The 18,165-nt window shown below is 51.2% G+C and overlaps 1 protein-coding gene across 5 annotated transcripts in view; it reads right to left on the bottom strand.

The window, feature by feature from the left end:
* PKNOX2 (PBX/knotted 1 homeobox 2) overlaps window positions 1-17,963 on the bottom strand; it is a 259,555-nt gene extending 241,592 nt beyond the window's left edge. For 3 of the 5 annotated variants that reach the window (XM_066365135.1, XM_066365140.1, XM_066365136.1), the window contains exon 1: window positions 17,894-17,963. The gene's annotated coding sequence lies outside the window, so the exon portion shown is untranslated. The remainder of the gene's footprint in view (window positions 1-17,893) is intronic. The other 2 variants (XM_066365137.1, XM_066365138.1) reach the window with 2 other exon arrangements.
* Window positions 17,964-18,165: the final 202 nt, after the last annotated feature.

Genomic DNA, 18,165 nt, shown 5'->3' with positions numbered 1-18,165 from the left:
ACTCACGCAAGACAAGATTTCTAATAGAAAAAGTTCAAACACAGATGGGTCTGAGTTCCGGTCCAGTCTTACAAGCTGTGTGACCTGGGCCTTTGCCATATGTAAAAACAGGGCTAGTCATACCCAAATCCCAAGCCTGCTTTTAGGTTGTGAGTATCAAGGGCTTGGCACACCACCCACGCCTTCCGTGAAGTCTCTCCTGATTCTTCCAGCGCCCCCCCCCCCATCTCTCCTTCCTCCGAAATCCTCATTCTTATTCGTGCCTCTCATCTGGGATGAGTCCCCCATATCCTGTAACATCTCTTATGATAAACCACTCTCATATATTATTATGTAACTCCTCTAAAATAATTTAGCTTTCACTCCAACTGTAAGCTCCTTCACGTAGAGGCCAAATCTTATCCTCTTTTGTCTCCCAGCATGGTGGCCAGCACACAGTGGGTGCTAAATAAATTAAAATATATTTGAGCAAATGGAGGATCCACAGGCAACCGAGGAAAACCCCACAGGAAACAGACACATTCAGCTCAGAGTAATAGCCCATTCATGCTCTCTGCTCTGGATGAAACCATTCCCTGCCCATACTGGCACTTAATGAACACGCCATTCACTGAGTGAATGAAATCTGCTGATGCCCCAGCTCATTAAGGTCAATTGTAGTGTGGCTTATCCAGGAAAATAGTTGATCTGACGAAAAGCGCCTCATTTGGTGAATTAGAATGTCTTTGAAAATGACTTTCTCTTCTTAGTTTCATGTGAATATCAAAAAGAGTCCGTGTAAAAAAATTAATTTACAAAAAAAGTCAATGTCCCATGAGCACATCTCACCTTCTACTGGGGAGAGGTGGCCCAGGAGGAAGCCACAGTGACCAAGGGTAGCTGGGCAGGAATTCAAGATGTGTCACCAATAACGCACAAAGCCAACAATCCACGGTCAGAAGACAGCCCTGCAGCATGCTGCAGCCATCATGCCCCATGTGTCTCAGAGCTTAAAGGACACCCCAGCCTATGGGGCCAGGAGCCTCTCTGGCCTCGGATAGGAAATGCCCGGGCACTAACCATGGGTCAGGTCGCAGGTGAACTGCAAACCTCCTGTTCTCGAAGTCCTCATCTAAAAGAAGGCCAAATGGGTCTAGAGGCTCCTCAACATCCCTCCTGAAAGTTTCATTGCTTCCAAGGAGCCTTCCTATTTTCCAGAGAGTCAAAAGAGTCAGGGAAAGGGGAAGAGACACACTGAAAGCCCCAGGAATCTGCCCATCTGCTCAACCTCATAAGCAGGGAAAACAGCCGGTTACCTATCTCCATCTCTCTCCACACACACACACACACACACACACACACACACACACACAAACACCCCAAGGATCCTTCATAAGCCCCTCTCTAGAGCTGCTGCCAGGCCAGGACATGGCCATGGGCAGTCCATGTGCTACTGGCTTAGAGAAGCTGGAGAGAACGTTTCCCAGTCTGGTAGCCCTGAGAGAAGAAAGCAGCTACTTCTCCCATCCCATCCCGCATGGGAATGAAAGTGATGGTTCAGAGAGCTTAGCCTGTTACATGCAGCACCTTTCATAGGCTAGGAGCTCTATATACATCAGGCCATTAGTCTCAACACAGCACCATAATGTAGTTATTATAATCCCCACTTTTACAAATGAGGACACAGACTTAGGTTAAGATCCTTGGCCAAAGCCAAGCTGACAGTACGTAATAGATGTGGGATTTGAATTCTGGTCTGCCTGAAGCCAAAGACTTTTATCTTTCAACCAGGCCTTCCAGGGACTTCTGTTGCTGGAAGATTCAGAAGCCAAACAGAGGAAGTGATGGGACAGCCACTAGCAAGTGCAGGAGCCTCAGCCCCAAGAAATCCTCTCCCTCCTGACTGATTCATAGGGTAACCAACTGCCCCAAGTTGCCTTGGGCAGAGGGGTCCCCTGGACATGGAACTTTCAGCACTAAACCAGTACAGTCCTGGGTAAGCCAAGATGGCTGGCCACCCTGTGACTGAGGCTTCCTTGAGCCTACGGTTCCAAAAGAAAGCAAATGTATTTTCAGAATGCAAACATAATTGAGGGGAGTTATCAGTGACTCCTACTCCAAGAAGAAGAATAGCTTTAGGCCTGTCCCCCAGCACAGTTCCAAAGGGTTAGATCACATAGAGAAATCCCTCTGTGTTCCAGCCACAGGCTCAGACCAAGGGTGGCCAACCTAGGTTGAGCTGGGCTTGAGGTGCATAGACAGAAGAAGAGAGGTGTTGAGTAACTGAAGTGAACTGGACCCAGTTCTTTCAAGACATTGCCCCCTTCAAATGCTTACTACAGTCCCACAGTAGGGTGACTATCAACCCATTTTACAGACAGAACAGCTACAATCCTGAGGACATTCAGAGGATCTTCATAGAAGTTCCCCAAACATTTAAGAAGTCTGAATTGTGAGTGTCTCACTCAGGAAAGAATTTAGGCAGAGTCCCCATGGCATGAGACCTTGGGGACCAGCTTCTGTGTAGGGGGGCGGGTTGAAGGATGCTCTTCCCAGCCCTCTCTAGGAAGCTGGTAGAGGAATTCAATACTGTTTTTCTTCGTCAAACTTATGTCTCAAGGGAGGAGGGCACTCATCCCTACCACAAGCCCTTCGCCCAGGCAGTCCTAACTGCTGTCCCTTCCATCTGAGAATGGAAAACCCAGAGGGCAAAACCTCCCTCTGTCTATCCAAACACTCCTGATTTAGGCGGTACCTCCTCCAAGAAGCCATCCCTGACCACTCAAGCCTTCAGTGAAACTGTCTCCCTTGACCTCACACTACCTTCTCTGATGGGTCTTACATTATTGTCTTGCGTTATTTATTATTTAACTTAATGAATTAATGAATGAGAGGATGAACACTGGTGACAGATTACCTGGCCTGGGCTCAAATCCTGGCTCCCTCACATCCTAGCTTTGAACAGCTGACTTCATGCATCCGTGCTGCAGCTACACAAAAGTGAGAGAGGTAGGGCACTGCCTCAAAGAGTGGTCCTGAGAACTGAGTGAGTTAATCAAGTGTTTTGGAACTGTGCCCAGTATAGTAAGCACCCAATAAGTGTTTGCTATTATTACTATTTTAATATTGATACTGATATTAGTGAAGTATCTCTCTAGCTAGACTCAGAGTTCCTGGAATGCAGGACCAGAAACTGACACTTCTTTGCATCAGTCCCCACGTCAGCAGATGCACCAAGAGCTTTATAATCATTTCCTGTGGACTGACCTGACAGATACTGACAGCTCCTTCTCTTCCCTCCAAGTGCTGGGAGAGATACCTGCCTGTCAGTGACCACCGGCCACCTTTAACAACACCTAAAACAATGGCCCCAAAATGTCTCACAGGAGTTGAGCAGCAGCAATAGAGATCTTGAATTGAAATTACAGCCCCTCAGGCCATGTGGCCCTAAAAGCAGAATTCAAAAAAGCCAGAGCTCTCAAGCCATTCCCCCAACCCACCCTCCAACTCCCAGGAAGTTGGGAGCCCACCAAGCAAACCCCTCCTCCCCTGGGGCTGTGTCATGCAGAGAACCCAAAACTTTGTTGACAGAGTTCTGTTGTAAATCCCAGAGGCCTAGCTCGCACCGGGGCTCTGTGCTATGTGAAGTTCACAAGCCCCTTGACCTCTGGGCCTGTTTGTTCAGATGTGAAATGAGAAAGTTATTCAAAGACCAATTTCTTAGTTCCTTCCAGTTCTGACATTCAATGAATCAGTTTCAAAGGAAGAGAAAAAGCATCTTTGAATGAACTCCACAAATTATTTCACCAGCAACCAGCTCTCCCCAAACACTGGCTGGGATTTCACTACACACAAGCACTGATCTCAATTATAGCACTAAAAAATAGAGAGAGAGAGAGAGAGAGAGAGAGAGAGAGAGAGAGAGAGAGATTGAGTCTAATACTTACTGGATAAAAAATAAAAAAGATGAAGGAGAGCCAGGGATGGGAAAAAGGGATTTCATTTTAGGGAGGGCCTTCAGGGACGGCCTCACTGCGAGGGTGACATGTAGGGGTATCTAGAATAACAACAAATACCTGAGGAACGTGCTCCAGGCAGAGGGGACAGCAAGTACAGAAGCCCTGGGGTAGGAGCAGCCGACGCTCCAGTTACGGCAGGGAGGTCTGGAGCAGAGTGTGTGAAGAAGACAGTGACAGAAGCTGGACCAGGAGGTGGAGAGCCATAGAAGGGTTGGCTTGTATTCAATTATAAATTCAAGTCATCAGCGCTTTAACGTAAACACATCTGATTCTGTTCACTTACAGCAATGAAGGTAAAATACCTTCTCCACTGTACATTTTTACTCCTCTCTCTCCACCATGGCCCTGCAATCTGTTCATGATTTTTGTTATCACTTTCATTTGGGGACAGAAAACTGAAGCTTGGAGAAATCTGCTTGTCTTTCTAGGCCTCTAGCCGAGCGTCAGCCTGGCCTCCACTCCAGGGTCTCAGACAGGTTGCCCCACCACTTCCGAAGGTTCAGGGGCCCAGAGTCAGACTCCTTGCACTCTTTTCTGAGCTCTGTGATCACAACTGGCCCTGTGGCTGTGCCCCAGCCTCCTTGCCATCTGTCAGCCCCTTCCCCTCTCCCCAGGGCCTTCACACCACTGCCCCCCAACACCCTCCCTTCCTTCTTTCCTCACTTAGGTCTCAGCTCAAACATCACTTTCTCAAAGACACTGTTTCCAGTCCCCTCTAAATAAAACCTCCCTGTTGAATGCTCTCACGGTTTCGTGTTCTTCCCAACACTCTTTTTACACTTGTATGTTCATATTTATTTGTATGATTCCTTAAAAACTAATGCCTCTCTACTCCATCCAACTGTCAACTCTGTCAGGATAGAGGCTACATCTGTTTTTACTCACCTTTCTATCCCAGGAACAGGACACACACAGGAGGAACCCATTGACATGAAGGACAGCTGAATGAAAGAGTGAACGTGGGCCCCAGGCCTTCTGCGGGCACAAGACGGGGTCTGCTCATGGCTCTAGTGTGCTCTGTGGGTGAGGACAGAGCCATGTGCTAGCTGGGGCAGGGGCAGGGGCAGGGCTGAGAGGGGAAGGGACACGGGCCCCCAGAGCCCCGGATACCACACCAGGCACTTGACACCAATGATCCATTTCACTGTCATGGCTGCCACTAGAACTGAGGATTACTATCTCATCTTACAGGTAAGAGAACTGAGGTTCAGAAGGAAAGTTTCTGTGTCTGTAGCCAAACTTAGTCTTTCTGATTCCAAGGTCTATGCTCTTTCTACTCTGCACCAGCTACACTTGCTCTGAGCTTCAGTTGTTTTATATGTAAAATACAGAGGTTGAAATAGATGTTCTGTATCCTGTCCAGTTCTGAAATTACATTGCTTTAAGGTTCCATGCTTCTAAATTTATAAAAATCAAATAATGTGTGTTAAAGCACCTAGCTCAATGTCAAGCACGTAGTAGACACTTCGTAGATGTTTATTTTCTCCTTACCTCTTTCCCTCCTTCCCTCCCTTCCTTCCTTCCTTCCTTCCTTCCTTCCTTCCTTCCTTCCTTCCTTCCTTCCTTCCTTCTTCCCTTTCTCTTCTCCTTTTCTTCCTCCCAATTCCCTGTTGCAGAAATCTCTGCTTCCTCGCCCTCTTTGAGGCCACCTATGCTGTCCTCATTCTTCAGAAGACCTACAACACTGCCTCCCCTGTTGTCCAGGAAATCTTGCCTGGCTCTGACACTGATGTCCCCATCCTGCAGTGTCCTCAGAGAACCATTCTAGCTGTGCTCCCCAGAGAGGCTCAGGGTCTTCCTGTATCCCACTCCCTCCTTTTGGTCTCTGTCCAGCACTGTGGGGAGAGAGAAGGAAGTGACAGGAGAGGGACTCACATATACAGAGTGAGGGCCAGGGACTGGGCCAGGCTCTTTGCTGCATTGTCTCATTTAGTCCCCTGCAAGGAGCCACTGTTCTCCCCGTTCACAAAAAGGAAGAGTCTAAGGCTCAAAGAGGTTCAGAAAGTGCGCCCCCACCAGATGGCTGGAGCTGGGCTTTCACCCCTCCCTGTCTGATCCCAGGGCAGGTACCCTTTGCCAGCCCAGGGGTGCCTGGCCTCAGGCGAGGATCCCTTCCCATGAGAGCAACTGTCTTTTCATGTCCATGTAACTTTGCATTTACCGCCTCAAGGATTTAAGTTCATTTAACTCTCTGGCCACCCCCTCCTGCCTCTCCTCACTGACCCCTCCAAAGTACCAGACTACAGAATACTCACAAACTGTCCCCAGTGTTTCTGAAAGGATAGCATGGCCTTGGCCACTGCACCAAGAAGTTGATTCCATCCCATCTAAAGGACAGGGCCAGGTCATCCAACAGAAGCAGTGATCCCGGTTGGTACTAAGAAAGAAGGGTGACCTTTTCTTCCCAAGTTCACAGCTGCTGCCCGTGAAGGCAACCCAGGAATCAGACTCAGGTAAGATGTGAACGTGAACATCACCACGTACCCGCAGATACAATTGGGGCCCTGGCTGGGGCTGCAAGAAGAATGGAGATGGGGTGCCTGTTTTTCCTAAAGGCTCCTCCTGAAAGCTACGCCCTCAAGGAGCGTGAGCAGGAGAGCAGGGGTGCGGGAACAGCATCAGCTATGCTGTGAGGTAGCCTGGACGGGAAACACAGGTGAGAGCAAAACTCCCTGGCAGGGTTCTTCTGGTGCCACTGTCTTCTTGACTGTCCCGTCCTTGTCTGGGATGGAAAAGCAGCCTGCAGGATGGCCGGGTCTCTCCCTGGGAGGGGCCTCATTCGATGCCCTCCACTATCAGCAGAGGAGGTTACACTCTCCAGTTATGTTCTCATGACCTCCTGGACTTCTCCGTGGCTCTTGTCCTGGTTTCATGAATTACCTACAGAACATGAATGCCTGCCTCCCCCATAGACTGTGAGCCCTACTGGCAGGGAGCCTGACACATAGAAGGCGCCCAATAAATTTCAATTGAATAAATGTTACCAGCAGGGAGGAACCGGACGCCTGATTTGGGCTGATGAACCTGGCAGAGGCAACCCCGCACACACCAGGCCCCAGGTGGCCTCTGCACTGGATTAGATGGAAAACATAAGTGCAAACAAATATTGGCACATAGTAGACATGCAATATAGGTCTGTGTGCTCTGAAATTGACCCCAGAAAAAACTCCAAAGGGTATGGTTCATACCCTGGCTGTGGGTAGTCATGGCAGGTCAAGTTTTCATTCTTAAATAGGCTGTCATCACTCCGTGAATATGAGAGGGGTGTATATTTGCACGCATGTTCTACCTTAATAAGAATCATAGAGCCTGCGTCAACCAGTTTTCTCCCCGCGTATTACTTGCCAGACACTATAGGTGCTTTCATTTATGTATGTATAATGTGCATGACACATCACATACATAACTCGGCACAGCCCTGACAGGCACAACCACCATCACTTACTGATGAGGAAGCGGGGCCAGCTGTTATGGTCATCCAGCGGTCATATGGCTGCGGCGAGCCTCAGGCCCAAGCATCTGGCTTGCTCAGGACTATCCTGCCTCAGTCATCCCTGTCATACCATTGGTGACCTACCCAGGCCAGAGCCCTGTACATACTGAAGCATGGGGTCTAGGGTGGGAGGGGGATGGAGAAAGAAGGCAGCAAGGAATCCATAAACAAACACGCTCCCGAAGCATACAGCCAGCTGGGCTAGAAAGATCACCAGGCTCAAGATCACAGCAAACCAGCTGGGTGACCTTGGACAGTTCTCTCACCTCTCTGAGCATCACTGGATAAAATAAAGAGGCAAGAGCCCCCAGCACAGGGCCCAGCACAAAGTGAAGGAGCCTCCAATCTGTGCCCTTGTTCAGCTACCCAAAAACCACAGAGACCAACAAGATCCTTCTCCCTCAATCTATGAGTGAGCTGTGGCAGCCATCCCTCCCTCCCAGGAAGAGTCCAGTTCCACGTGGTCAGGCAGGGACCCAGAACCAGGGCTCTGTGCAAAACGAATGCCAGGAAAGCTCCCCTCTTCCCTGCCCCCACTTTCCAGCTAATGGCACTCCCCAGAGTACTGAAGTTCTCCTCCCGCTCCTCCCTTCCAAAATCCAGTGGAAAGGACTGAAAAGTATTCCTGGAGACCAGACGTCCAGCTTGGAAAGGGGCTTCCTTGACAATGAGGAAGTCAGTAGGAGGTAGCAGTCTTGCCTCATTGCCACTACGAAGTTCTAAAGGATAGTGATACCTTCCTGAGGAAAGCTATGCCTGTGCAAAGAGCAAGTCACTTTCCCTGGGAATGGCCTCCAGGGAAGGCTGGGGGGCTCCATAGAGCTCCTTGGCCTTCCTCTAGATCACATCACAGAGAGGAGGGTCCTAGGAGACTGTCCCACTATGAGTCTAGCCCTCTCCTCCCAGAGCTGAGAGAGGCACGGGGCAGGGGGGGTTAAAGGAGGAGTTCCCAACATGGCAGCAGGGCAAGACCAGCACTTCTACATGGGCCACAGGAGAGCAGCAGCAGCAAATGCTCGCACCACACCACTTGAGCTCTCTTGTTCAGTTTCTGTCCCCATGCTCTTCCTGAGGCCTGGAGGACTCAGAAGGACCCCTCTCAGTAAGAGCTTTCCCAGCACCTGCAGCCAAATAAATGAAGCCCGTGGCCACTAAACCCTCACCTTCCCACCCCCCTCACCTAATCAGAATGAGACATGCCCTAACACCACTGGGCTAAACATCTGTTGGTGTCCTACCACTATCTCCAGATTTGTGACGCTCAGAGATCTGGACCACACACTTTAGCATGTAGTCATAGACCGGTAGACTCACAGGGACCTCAACCATAATCTCGTCTAACCTCCTGCTTGTATAAAATTATGATGCTACAATCCAAGCAAGTTAGAAGAGTGTTAGAGTCAGAGAGCTCTTCATTTTGACCTGATTTTTTCAGGCTCCCAATGAGATAATGCAGTTCCTAGAGGAGGAGCACACATCACACACTGAGCATTCACTATACAATGGGCTCGGGCATGCTGTTGGCTGGTGGATGCATTACCCGTGAATGGCTCAGGAACAAGAACAGGCACCTGTGACATGGGCACTGGGCACACCCAGAGTCTCTGGGCCTCTGACCTGGAACTAGAACCCACAATCCATAAGGAGCATGGCCTCCCAGAGCAGGGCAGGGGCAGCCCTCTATTCCCACAGCTCATCCCAGGCCTTGTGATAAAGCAGGATGCAATGACAACGACCTGACTGAGGGAGGGCAGTTAGAGGAATCTCTGGGGGTGGGGCTCACTGCCCCTACTCTACCTGAGACCCACTGTGCCACCCCGCAGTTAGGAGACTGTGCCCATCCCCCACCTCATCAGCGTTAGCAGACCCCTACTGATGGGCTAAATGTCCCTTGGTGTCTGTCAGGGCTGTGAGTGGGAGGGCTGTGGGTGTCAACCCCTGGGGACATTCTCCTCACCCCATGCTCCTTACAGCTCAGGCTGGCAGATGGAGGCAGGAGGGCTGCCTGCAGCTCTGTCAGCACCAGCCACAGCCCCACTTATAACTGAAGGCTTTGTGGAAGTAAAAAAATAGATCTTCTAAGTTTTGGTTTCCATAACAGCTGATAGCTTTCCCCGGGGTTTGCCAGACAAAGGTACGGGTGGTAGGGGAGATGTGTTTGTCTGGTTGCTTTAAAGAGATTCTCAGGAGAGAAATAGGTGGAGCTCAGGGCAGAGCAGCCCTCGGAGCTCAGCAAGGCACTTCCTTTGTCTCCACAAGGCTAAAGAAAAGACCATAGTGGTTGCAGGTAGACCTGAGCTACCTTAATTAACGCACTTCCCCCGTGAACAGGCAGACACATCCATTCTCTTCCAGAGCCCCTCTCTGAGTCCGTTCCTCTCATGTGTAAAGTGATATAATAATACCCATATCACCTGCTTCACAAAGTTGACAGAATCAATCAAGAGAGCACACAAGAACATGCTTTATTAGGAAAGAAAACTAATATCCACCATGAGCTTACCACGTGCCAAGCACTTTTAGATAATTTCTTTAATACTCCTATGTGCTCTATATGATTATTATCCTGACTACATAGCTAAGAAAACTGAGGCTCAGAGAGGTTAAGTGATGTGTCAAAGGACACACCACTTAGCATTAGCAGAACCAGGTTCAGGTCCGAGAATTTGACACCAAAGACTGTGTTGCTTCTCTCAACACCACACACTGCCTCAACAAAATAAGCTAACGTTGCCTTTTAGGAAGAGGCCGGTGAGTCTTCAGACTAAAAATGCTATCCTCATGGAGCCAACCCCTATTGCTAGGACACGTCCATTAGCCCCAGGAAGTCAAAGTCAACCTGTTCTTCTGTCTTGAGACCAACAAGGGCAACCCAGGGGCCACTCTGTCACAGGCTGTGCCCTGCAGCTGTGTGTTGTCATGATGCTGCTGGGGGAATGGGGGTCAGTGACTGCTCAGTCCTGAAGCAATACAATTAGAAGGAAACACAGAACCATGGAACTTTGAGCTGAAGGGGGCTTCTGAGAGCAACTTCAAGCTCCTCACTGAATAGGTGAGGAAACTGACATCCAGAGGTCGATCTCTTGTTGAAGGCCACACACGGCCAGTGTCCACCATTCTCTGACACCAAGAGAAATCCCTGTCCCCTGCATCATCCCAACCACTCTGACATTGGCTAGCTTCACGGTCCCCGTGAGGGCGAGGTGTGGAACTATACTATCTGCTCTCTTGATTTAGGAAAAGTAGGAACACTGGAGAGAGCTGTGCTGTCGTCAGGAACGGAATTACTGTTTCACGCACTGTCATTAGCCTAAGTTCTATCCATGGAGAAGTCAACATGAAAGTCCTTTCAGGAATCCCTCCATGTGTGACAGAGGCCAGTGCTCAGCAGGGAGGCCCAGGTGGAACTCCTGAGGCAGGGCCAGTCCACTTGGGGGGCTGACCTCTTCACTCTGAGTCAGCACGGAAAGCACACTTCCCCTGTGGACGTCTCCCTGGTCACCACACACTGGTCACTTAGCAGCATCCCGTCCTTCCTGTGCCTCCTCTGGTCAGCAACAACCTGTGCCTTTTCTCCTGTCACCTCAGTGCGTCTGCACATCACCTTTTATGCATTTGTGTATGTGGTGCTGTCCACCCCCAAACTGCACGTCCCCTGAGGACAGGTCTATTTCTATCATGGCCCTGCCAGACTCTGCACGCAGCAGGCAGCTCCAGGCCACACGTGACCAGTTGTTTGTTCAGCACTTGCTGATGGTGCCAGTACTGTGAAGAGGCCAGGCCATGTCCTCAGGAAGCAGAACAGAAAGGGGCTGTTCAGCTGGGTAGCCCAGCCACTGGCGCTTCAGCCCAACACCCCAGGGCAAAGAACTGGGAGAGCCTCTCCCATGTGCCAGACACCGTGCTGTGGACCTTATAAATGCTCACTCCACAATCCTTTGAGCTTTATACTTCTATTTCCTGCTTTATATGTGGGGAAATTGGATCAAAGATGTTAATCCACTTGTCTAAATTCATCTGACTAGTAACTAGCACACCCAGGCTCTCGATGCAGTAGTATCCAATTCTAAGCCCACACTCTACTCTGTCTCCGCAGCAGGCGAGCTCTTTGAGGACAGGGACTTGATGATTACACATGTGTGCTCATCTGTTGTTGCTGCTGTATCCTCAATGCCTAGGGCCGTGCCAGGCACACAGGAGACACTTTAAATACTTGCTGAATGAAGAAACACCATGGTGCCTCTGCCCAGCAGAACAAGACAAGGCTTTATTCCAGGTTTCTGGGCTCCATTTCCAGGAATCTTGGACAACTATTTGTTCCTCCTCTCCACCTAGAAAGGTACCCAATATATTAAAGTTCTTCCAAAGGCCTTGCGAAGAATGGATGGGTTTACTAGGCATAAGATGGGATTGGGAGTGGCAGCATAGGCTGAACACAAAAGACTAGCTCCCAACGAGGTGGAGAATTTAGAAGTGTCCTCAGTGCTCTGGGACCTGCTGATCCTGGGCCGCTCTTTGGCCCTTCCCCAACCCTGGGGCTCCCTCCGACCCCCACTACTTTGACTGAGCTGTACTGAAATTGGCCACATTCCTGTTAAGCAGAGAAACTAACAATTACGCCACCCACCCCAGCGCCATCAGAACCCTCAGTCTGCTGGGGCCCCGGGGCCAGCTGCTTTCCTCCACATTCCAGCCAAAAATAATACGAGAACGAAGCTGTTTGGTGGAGACTTAATCTAATCTTCATTGCTTCAGTTTTAAAATATCCTGCCTGGTTTAGGGTTTCTTATTACACACAGGGATGTGTTTTTAGTGAGATAGGTCTTAGCAGAACCTCATTCGTGTAATTAGAAACCCAGGCAGGCAGGGCCCGCAGTGAGGCTTCCAAGCCAAACAGCAGGTCCCCCTGAAGACACTCGTTTGCAGCAAGCTCACACAGCAAGTTCTTCTCAAGCATCTGGGGCTTGGTTCTCCCTCACTGCTGGGGCATGTGGAAGAAGGACTGAACCTTTCCACTCTCTCAGCAAACTGGTTGCTCCTTCTCCCCCTCAATGGGATTCTTACCCCCAATCAGAATGGAGACGAAGATATTGCCTGTGACTGCAGGAGGCTACAATGGAGGAAAAAATTACTCCAAGAAGTCCCCACAGACAAGGGAGAACTAAAAGCAGGCCTTCTACTGGAGCCGCATCTTCAGAATCAAGGCTGGCTTTAAAAAATCAGACACTTGAAGGAAAAAGGTGTCCAAGTACATATACGTTTGCATAAGTGCCAGTTTCTGACCCAGAATCTGCTTTAAACTGCCAGCATGAAGACTGCTAAGCGAGGGTCAGGCAGCAGCTAGCTCTGGACCAGCACCCATCCCCCCAGCCCGACCAGAGGTCACAACCTAGTTGGTGCTTAGGCCTCTTCTTCCCAATGGCATAGAGAAGGCACTGGGTTTCTGATAGGTCAGATTCTGTGTTCAACTGATGCATGAAAGCTATTCCAGGTAGCATCATTGGGAATAAGCATGCCACTTCCCCCAGCGTAGCAACTTAATTGTCCCTCCTGATGACGTGCAGGTGGTGTTTGGAATCACAGCAGGGTTTTCAAATTCTAGGATGTAAAGAAAGGCAGGAGAGCTACCCTTTCACCGAAGCCTTAGAACTCCTGAGAACCATGGGGAAAAGCTTTGGAGCCAAACAGAGAAAGAAAACACACTGAAGATTGTGACTGCTACTCAGAGGCCTTCCCTCCCCCATTCCCTTTGTTATTTAGAGTGCACCCAGTATGATTTGTGCAGGATTCACTCCTCAGAGCCTGAGGAGCAATTTGTGTAACAACTCATTTAAGAGATGGAGAAACCAAGTTCGAGAAGCTAAATGACCTGCTGGAGTCCTGTAGCCAGACAGTGACAGGGTATAAAGCTGCCCAGCCCCCAAATTTCAGCCCAAACACTAGCTCAGCATGCTGACCTTCCAGCCTTGATTATCTCCTTCCTCCATTCCCACCAGGTATTAGGTTTAATTAAATTAGCAGATCCCCATTGCAACAAGCTGGCCAAGCAGCCTGGCCAGAACCCAGCCAGTGTGGCTCCTCCCTCTAAATTCTGCTTCTCGATAGAATTCAATCTTCAATAAGTCATGAATCTCACGTGAAGTGTTTTATACAAAGTGTGGTGTGTTGGCTAGAATCAAGGCTAACGGTGGGTAACTAACTGACAATTCACTTTCACCTTTTTCACACTCTGATCTGCATTTTGTTTGATCAGACACTCTGGTTCCCATGCCGTCACCTCTAGCAATTGCATCACACATTTATATATATCTCAGCATCGCAGGCCTTGTGCCACACAGCCTAGGAAAAGGAAAACTTAGAACAGCATTTCTCACCTTCCTCAAACTAATTTAGAAAATGTGCTCCAAATTAAATAAATCAGAACAAAAGTCTGAAATTGGAGATAGAAGGGGGGTGCTAAATAAATAGCATGGAAATCTTGCAACATGTTGGAAGCCTATAAATTTTATAAGTTGTTTCTTTAATAAAAAACAAATTCAATTGCTAACAACACAGTATTATTAAGCCACTAACATTTAAAAATCTAATTTGGCCTGCTCTGCTGCTGTTCGCATTACACACTGCATTCACCTAAAGTAAGGAAATCAGGTTGATGGGTTTGGTTTGGTTTCTAAACCAGGCTAATAGAAGCCCCTTTAAAACTCAGCCTTTTTGCTTTCTAGGCATGCCTTGGTCCCTAATGAGTTACAGCCCCAGGTTGAAGATGGACATGGCAGAAAGAAATTTAACACACACCCTGGTGCACCCATAAACATCAAGGCCAAGGGAGAGGAGGTATGTTTTCAGTTAAGCTAGAACTCCATGAATTCAAGATTCTCCACTCACAAGACAGTAATTCTCCTTATTTCATCACTAACTTACTTCAAATGTGTTTATACAATTTATTGCTACTGAACTTCCAGGCAACTGGTGTAGAGTTAATGAAACCCAGCTTGGAGAAGCTTTGAACAACTAACCGCAGTTTAAATGGTTATGACATGCGGTCAAAGCCACAGCCCAGCCTCACTGCAGTTTCTGTGTTAGGACCAAGTCAAAACCCTTGTCATCTCACCTTTTGTGCCAAATAGATTGAAAAAGGAAGAAGTGCTGAAAAATAGCTTTCTACATTTCTTCTCAAGGTTTCCAGACTTTCTCCCTGACATTTTAACACATCTATCTTACTAAAAGCAAAGCAAAGCCCCCCCCAGCCCCCCCCCCCCCAGTAAATATTTTAGTTGCAGTTTGATTTGGCAGCCAGTTGAAACCCTGAAATCCAGTTTGAATTTAATGGAATAGGGTCAGGCCTGTATAAAGCAATGTTGAGAAGGGATGTAAGGGGGAAGCACCATGCAACATTTAAAGTCAGACTCAATGGAAGTCCAAAAGGCGAGATAAGAATATATAGATGACACTGGACTGGGAAAAAAGTAAACTCGTCTTCCTGAATTACTTGGACGTTGATTTTTATTAATCCTTATTGTCACAGGGTGTCTTACCCCAAGTTCTGTCCATGTGGGAATTCAGGAGTCTCCCTCTTTTTAAACAGGCCCATTTTGGAAGAGTAAAGGGGAGGTACTGGACTCATCATGGCCCCACAATAAAAGCTCCTTTTGAAAGCAGCACTTTCATTAACTTAAAGCAATCTATAGACTTAAAAGCAGAGAGCAGTAAACTCCCAGAAAGGATCATAAAACAGCCAGTCTCGAGTTCAGTACACTTCAGTGCAATTTGCGCGAGGTATTTTACTGTGAGCGGTGGCCGGCCCATCTCTCTCCGGTAACCCCCTGCCCCTTATTCTAAGCAGCTTCTCTTTCTCTCGGCTTTCAAGCCTTCGGAGCTCACAAAGGGGAGGCGGGGACGGGGAGTCTCCATGGGGTCACGGCTCCCTCCCGCATTCAGGCTCCCGGCGGGAGAGAGGGTAAGAATTCCAAGCCTGCAGAACAACAGCGGAGCTCGGCCGCCAGCTCTCGCCGCGCCCTGGGCCGCCGGCGGCCACTCGTGGGTCGTGCGTCTTCTGTGCCCCGGAAGCGCGGTCTGGCAACCCCAGCGAGGGGCGCGAGGGCTGGGAGGTCCGGCCCAAGACTGCAAAAAGGACATTTCCAGCCTCCCTCCCTTACGTCCCCCAACGCACTGATCCCCTAGCTGGCCAGACGGCCAACCTCCCTCCGAGGTCGGGACTTCTCCCTTTCCCGAGCTAGGCCTAACTCTGGGGCGCAGGTTCAGATCTATCGTCCCGGAACAGGAGACCCCTCCATTCCCCCAAGGTCCTGAGGCCTCGCCACGGCCAGAACGGCCCAGTAAGCCGGAGGTCTAGGGTTAGGCTTCGCGTAATGTATCTTTTTGTGTTTGAACACCATCGTTTTCTGTTTGGGGGAGGGGGTTACCTAAATCTGACTACAATGCAAAGCTTTTGGCTTCCACCAGTTGGAAAGCATTTGATATCCGAGAAGTTAACATGCTGGAGAAGTCCGAGGACAAGAGAGGGAGCGTAGGGAACCCCAAGCTTCCCCCTTTCCGAGGCGGAACATCGCCCCCACGGCCCCGTGAGGGGCTTCCCGGCCCGGAGAAGCTCAGGCAGCGCCTGCGTGTCCAGAGCCAGCGGTTCCAGTTGGGCGCCGCAGACGAGCCCCCCGGGTCCTCCGCGGCAGCCGGGACTTCCCGGGCGCGATGCGGCACCTCGCTGCGGCGCCCCTGCGCAGGCCGCGGCCCCTGCGGGCAGCCAGAGCCCATCCCGCCACGCTACTCCGCAGACTCCCCAGTGACTCTCGGAGTCCTCGGATCCACCTCGAGCCCTGAGAGGCTTTCCTGTCGCTTCACCCAGAATGTCCCCTCGATTCGTCCGCTTCCCGGAATCTTTCTTTCTCCTAGGACCGGGTACTACGGACCTCAAGTCCTCTCCTCCAGATCCTCTTTCCGGAAGAAGCAGCAGAAATTTGGGGCTCGCCTGCCATGACTCGGATCAACTACTTTCATTGCCTACCCACGGAGCGTGGGGACCGGCGCGCTCGACTATCCACAAATTTCAAGAGCCTCAACCCCGATAAAAAGCTGTGATTTGTGCCTAAATACTAAAAAATGCCAATTGTTCCTCCGACTCCGGCTTCAGATGTAACCCCAGGCCCCCAACTCCCACCTCCAGGCCCCTGCTCTGGCCGGGGTGTACATTCGATCCCTAAACCACTCAGAGGCCCTTCGATCACGCTTCTAAAATCAGCCAGGACCCTGTAACCGAAGCTCCAGCCCGGCCCCGAACCCCAGCCCTAATTCGGGGCTGTGCACCACCTCTCCTAGCTCTGCCGCACGCCCATCCTGGGCCTGGGTCTTCCTGCTGCGCAGGCACTTCTGAGACCCCCAAAGGGAAGCCTGCTTCGCCCGTTTCTTCCTCGGGTTCGGGGACTTGGGAGAGCCCGCACATCTAACCCGAAAGAGACGCAAAGTTTGCGCAGACTCGAGACCCTGCCCTACTGCCCTCTGCTTTCCTTCCCCTCTTTTACGAACTCGTGCCTGAAGGACTCGATCCAGGAGGACTCCTTACTCCCAAACCTTGCCGTGGGCCCCAGGCCTCCCCCACCTCACCAAGGACTCCCAACAGTCCACCCAAAGCCCGTAATCCTACAATTACCGCTCCTTGCAGAGCTGGGGCCCCTAAACTGGCCCCGGGGATCCCAGCTTCCCTGACTCGTATTCCGAAGTCCCCCGATCCGCCTGCAAACCCTACTCGCCCAGGCCGGACGTGGCGGTGGCTCTGACTTAAGTCACCCCGCCTGAGTCTGGGGTTGCTCCAGCTTCTAGACGCTCGAAGGCAGCCCCAGGCTAGTGGAGCCAACAGCGCCAACCCAAAGGGCGCCCGAAGCCGGGAGAAAGCGAACCTGGAGCTGGCCTCGCCGGAGGAGTGCCCAGCCCCGACCCGCCCGCACCAAGCTCCGGCCCGCGCGCTCGTCCCTGCTCTAGCTCCCCGGCGCGCAGCTCCCCGCCCGCCCGCCCTCTCCCGGGCCGCGGGCCCGGCGGTCCTCCTCCCGCGCGGACAATGCGCGCCCGGCCCCTGCCCTACGGGCTAGGCAGCGGGCTGCGCGCAGGGCGGCCGGACGCTGGACCGCCTCCTCCCCAGCCTCGCCCCGCTCCACGCTCGCCGGCGCTTCCCCAGCTTCTCCCTGCGCGCTCCCTCCCCGCTCCCCGCTCCCTCCTCCCTGCCGCCTCCCTCTCTCCTCCCGCTGCCTCCCTCGCTCGCTCTCCTCCTTGCCCTGTCGCAATGAATAATACTCCGGCTTGGGGACCGGAATAAAACACGCGCGCTCCGAGGCAGCCGCCCGCAGCCGCGCCGCCTGCAGAAGCGGCTCTGACATGGAAATGAATGACAGCTTACCTGATGCCAATCTTCATCAGACTGACACCGGCGTGACAACACAGCCTATACTTCCCAGCACTGCTCGGGACGTCAGCGCTCAGGGACCCGCCCCCGGCCCCCCCCCCACCCCTTCCCCACTCCCCCTCTCCCCACCCCCACCACCCCCACCCGCTCGGGCCCGGCGCTTTCCAGGCGGAGGAGCTGCCGGAGTGTCTCCCTCTGCTGGAGACTTTTCGGAGACACCGGGCGTGGGCCTGCTGCCGCGGACAGAAAGCCTCAAACTGTGCGGT

Source organism: Saccopteryx leptura, chromosome 2 (genome assembly GCF_036850995.1).
Source record: "Saccopteryx leptura isolate mSacLep1 chromosome 2, mSacLep1_pri_phased_curated, whole genome shotgun sequence".
NCBI classification, from domain to species: domain Eukaryota; kingdom Metazoa; phylum Chordata; class Mammalia; order Chiroptera; family Emballonuridae; genus Saccopteryx; species Saccopteryx leptura.
The sequence above is the reverse complement of the archived record's forward strand: the minus strand, read 5'-3'. Positions and strand labels throughout refer to the sequence as shown.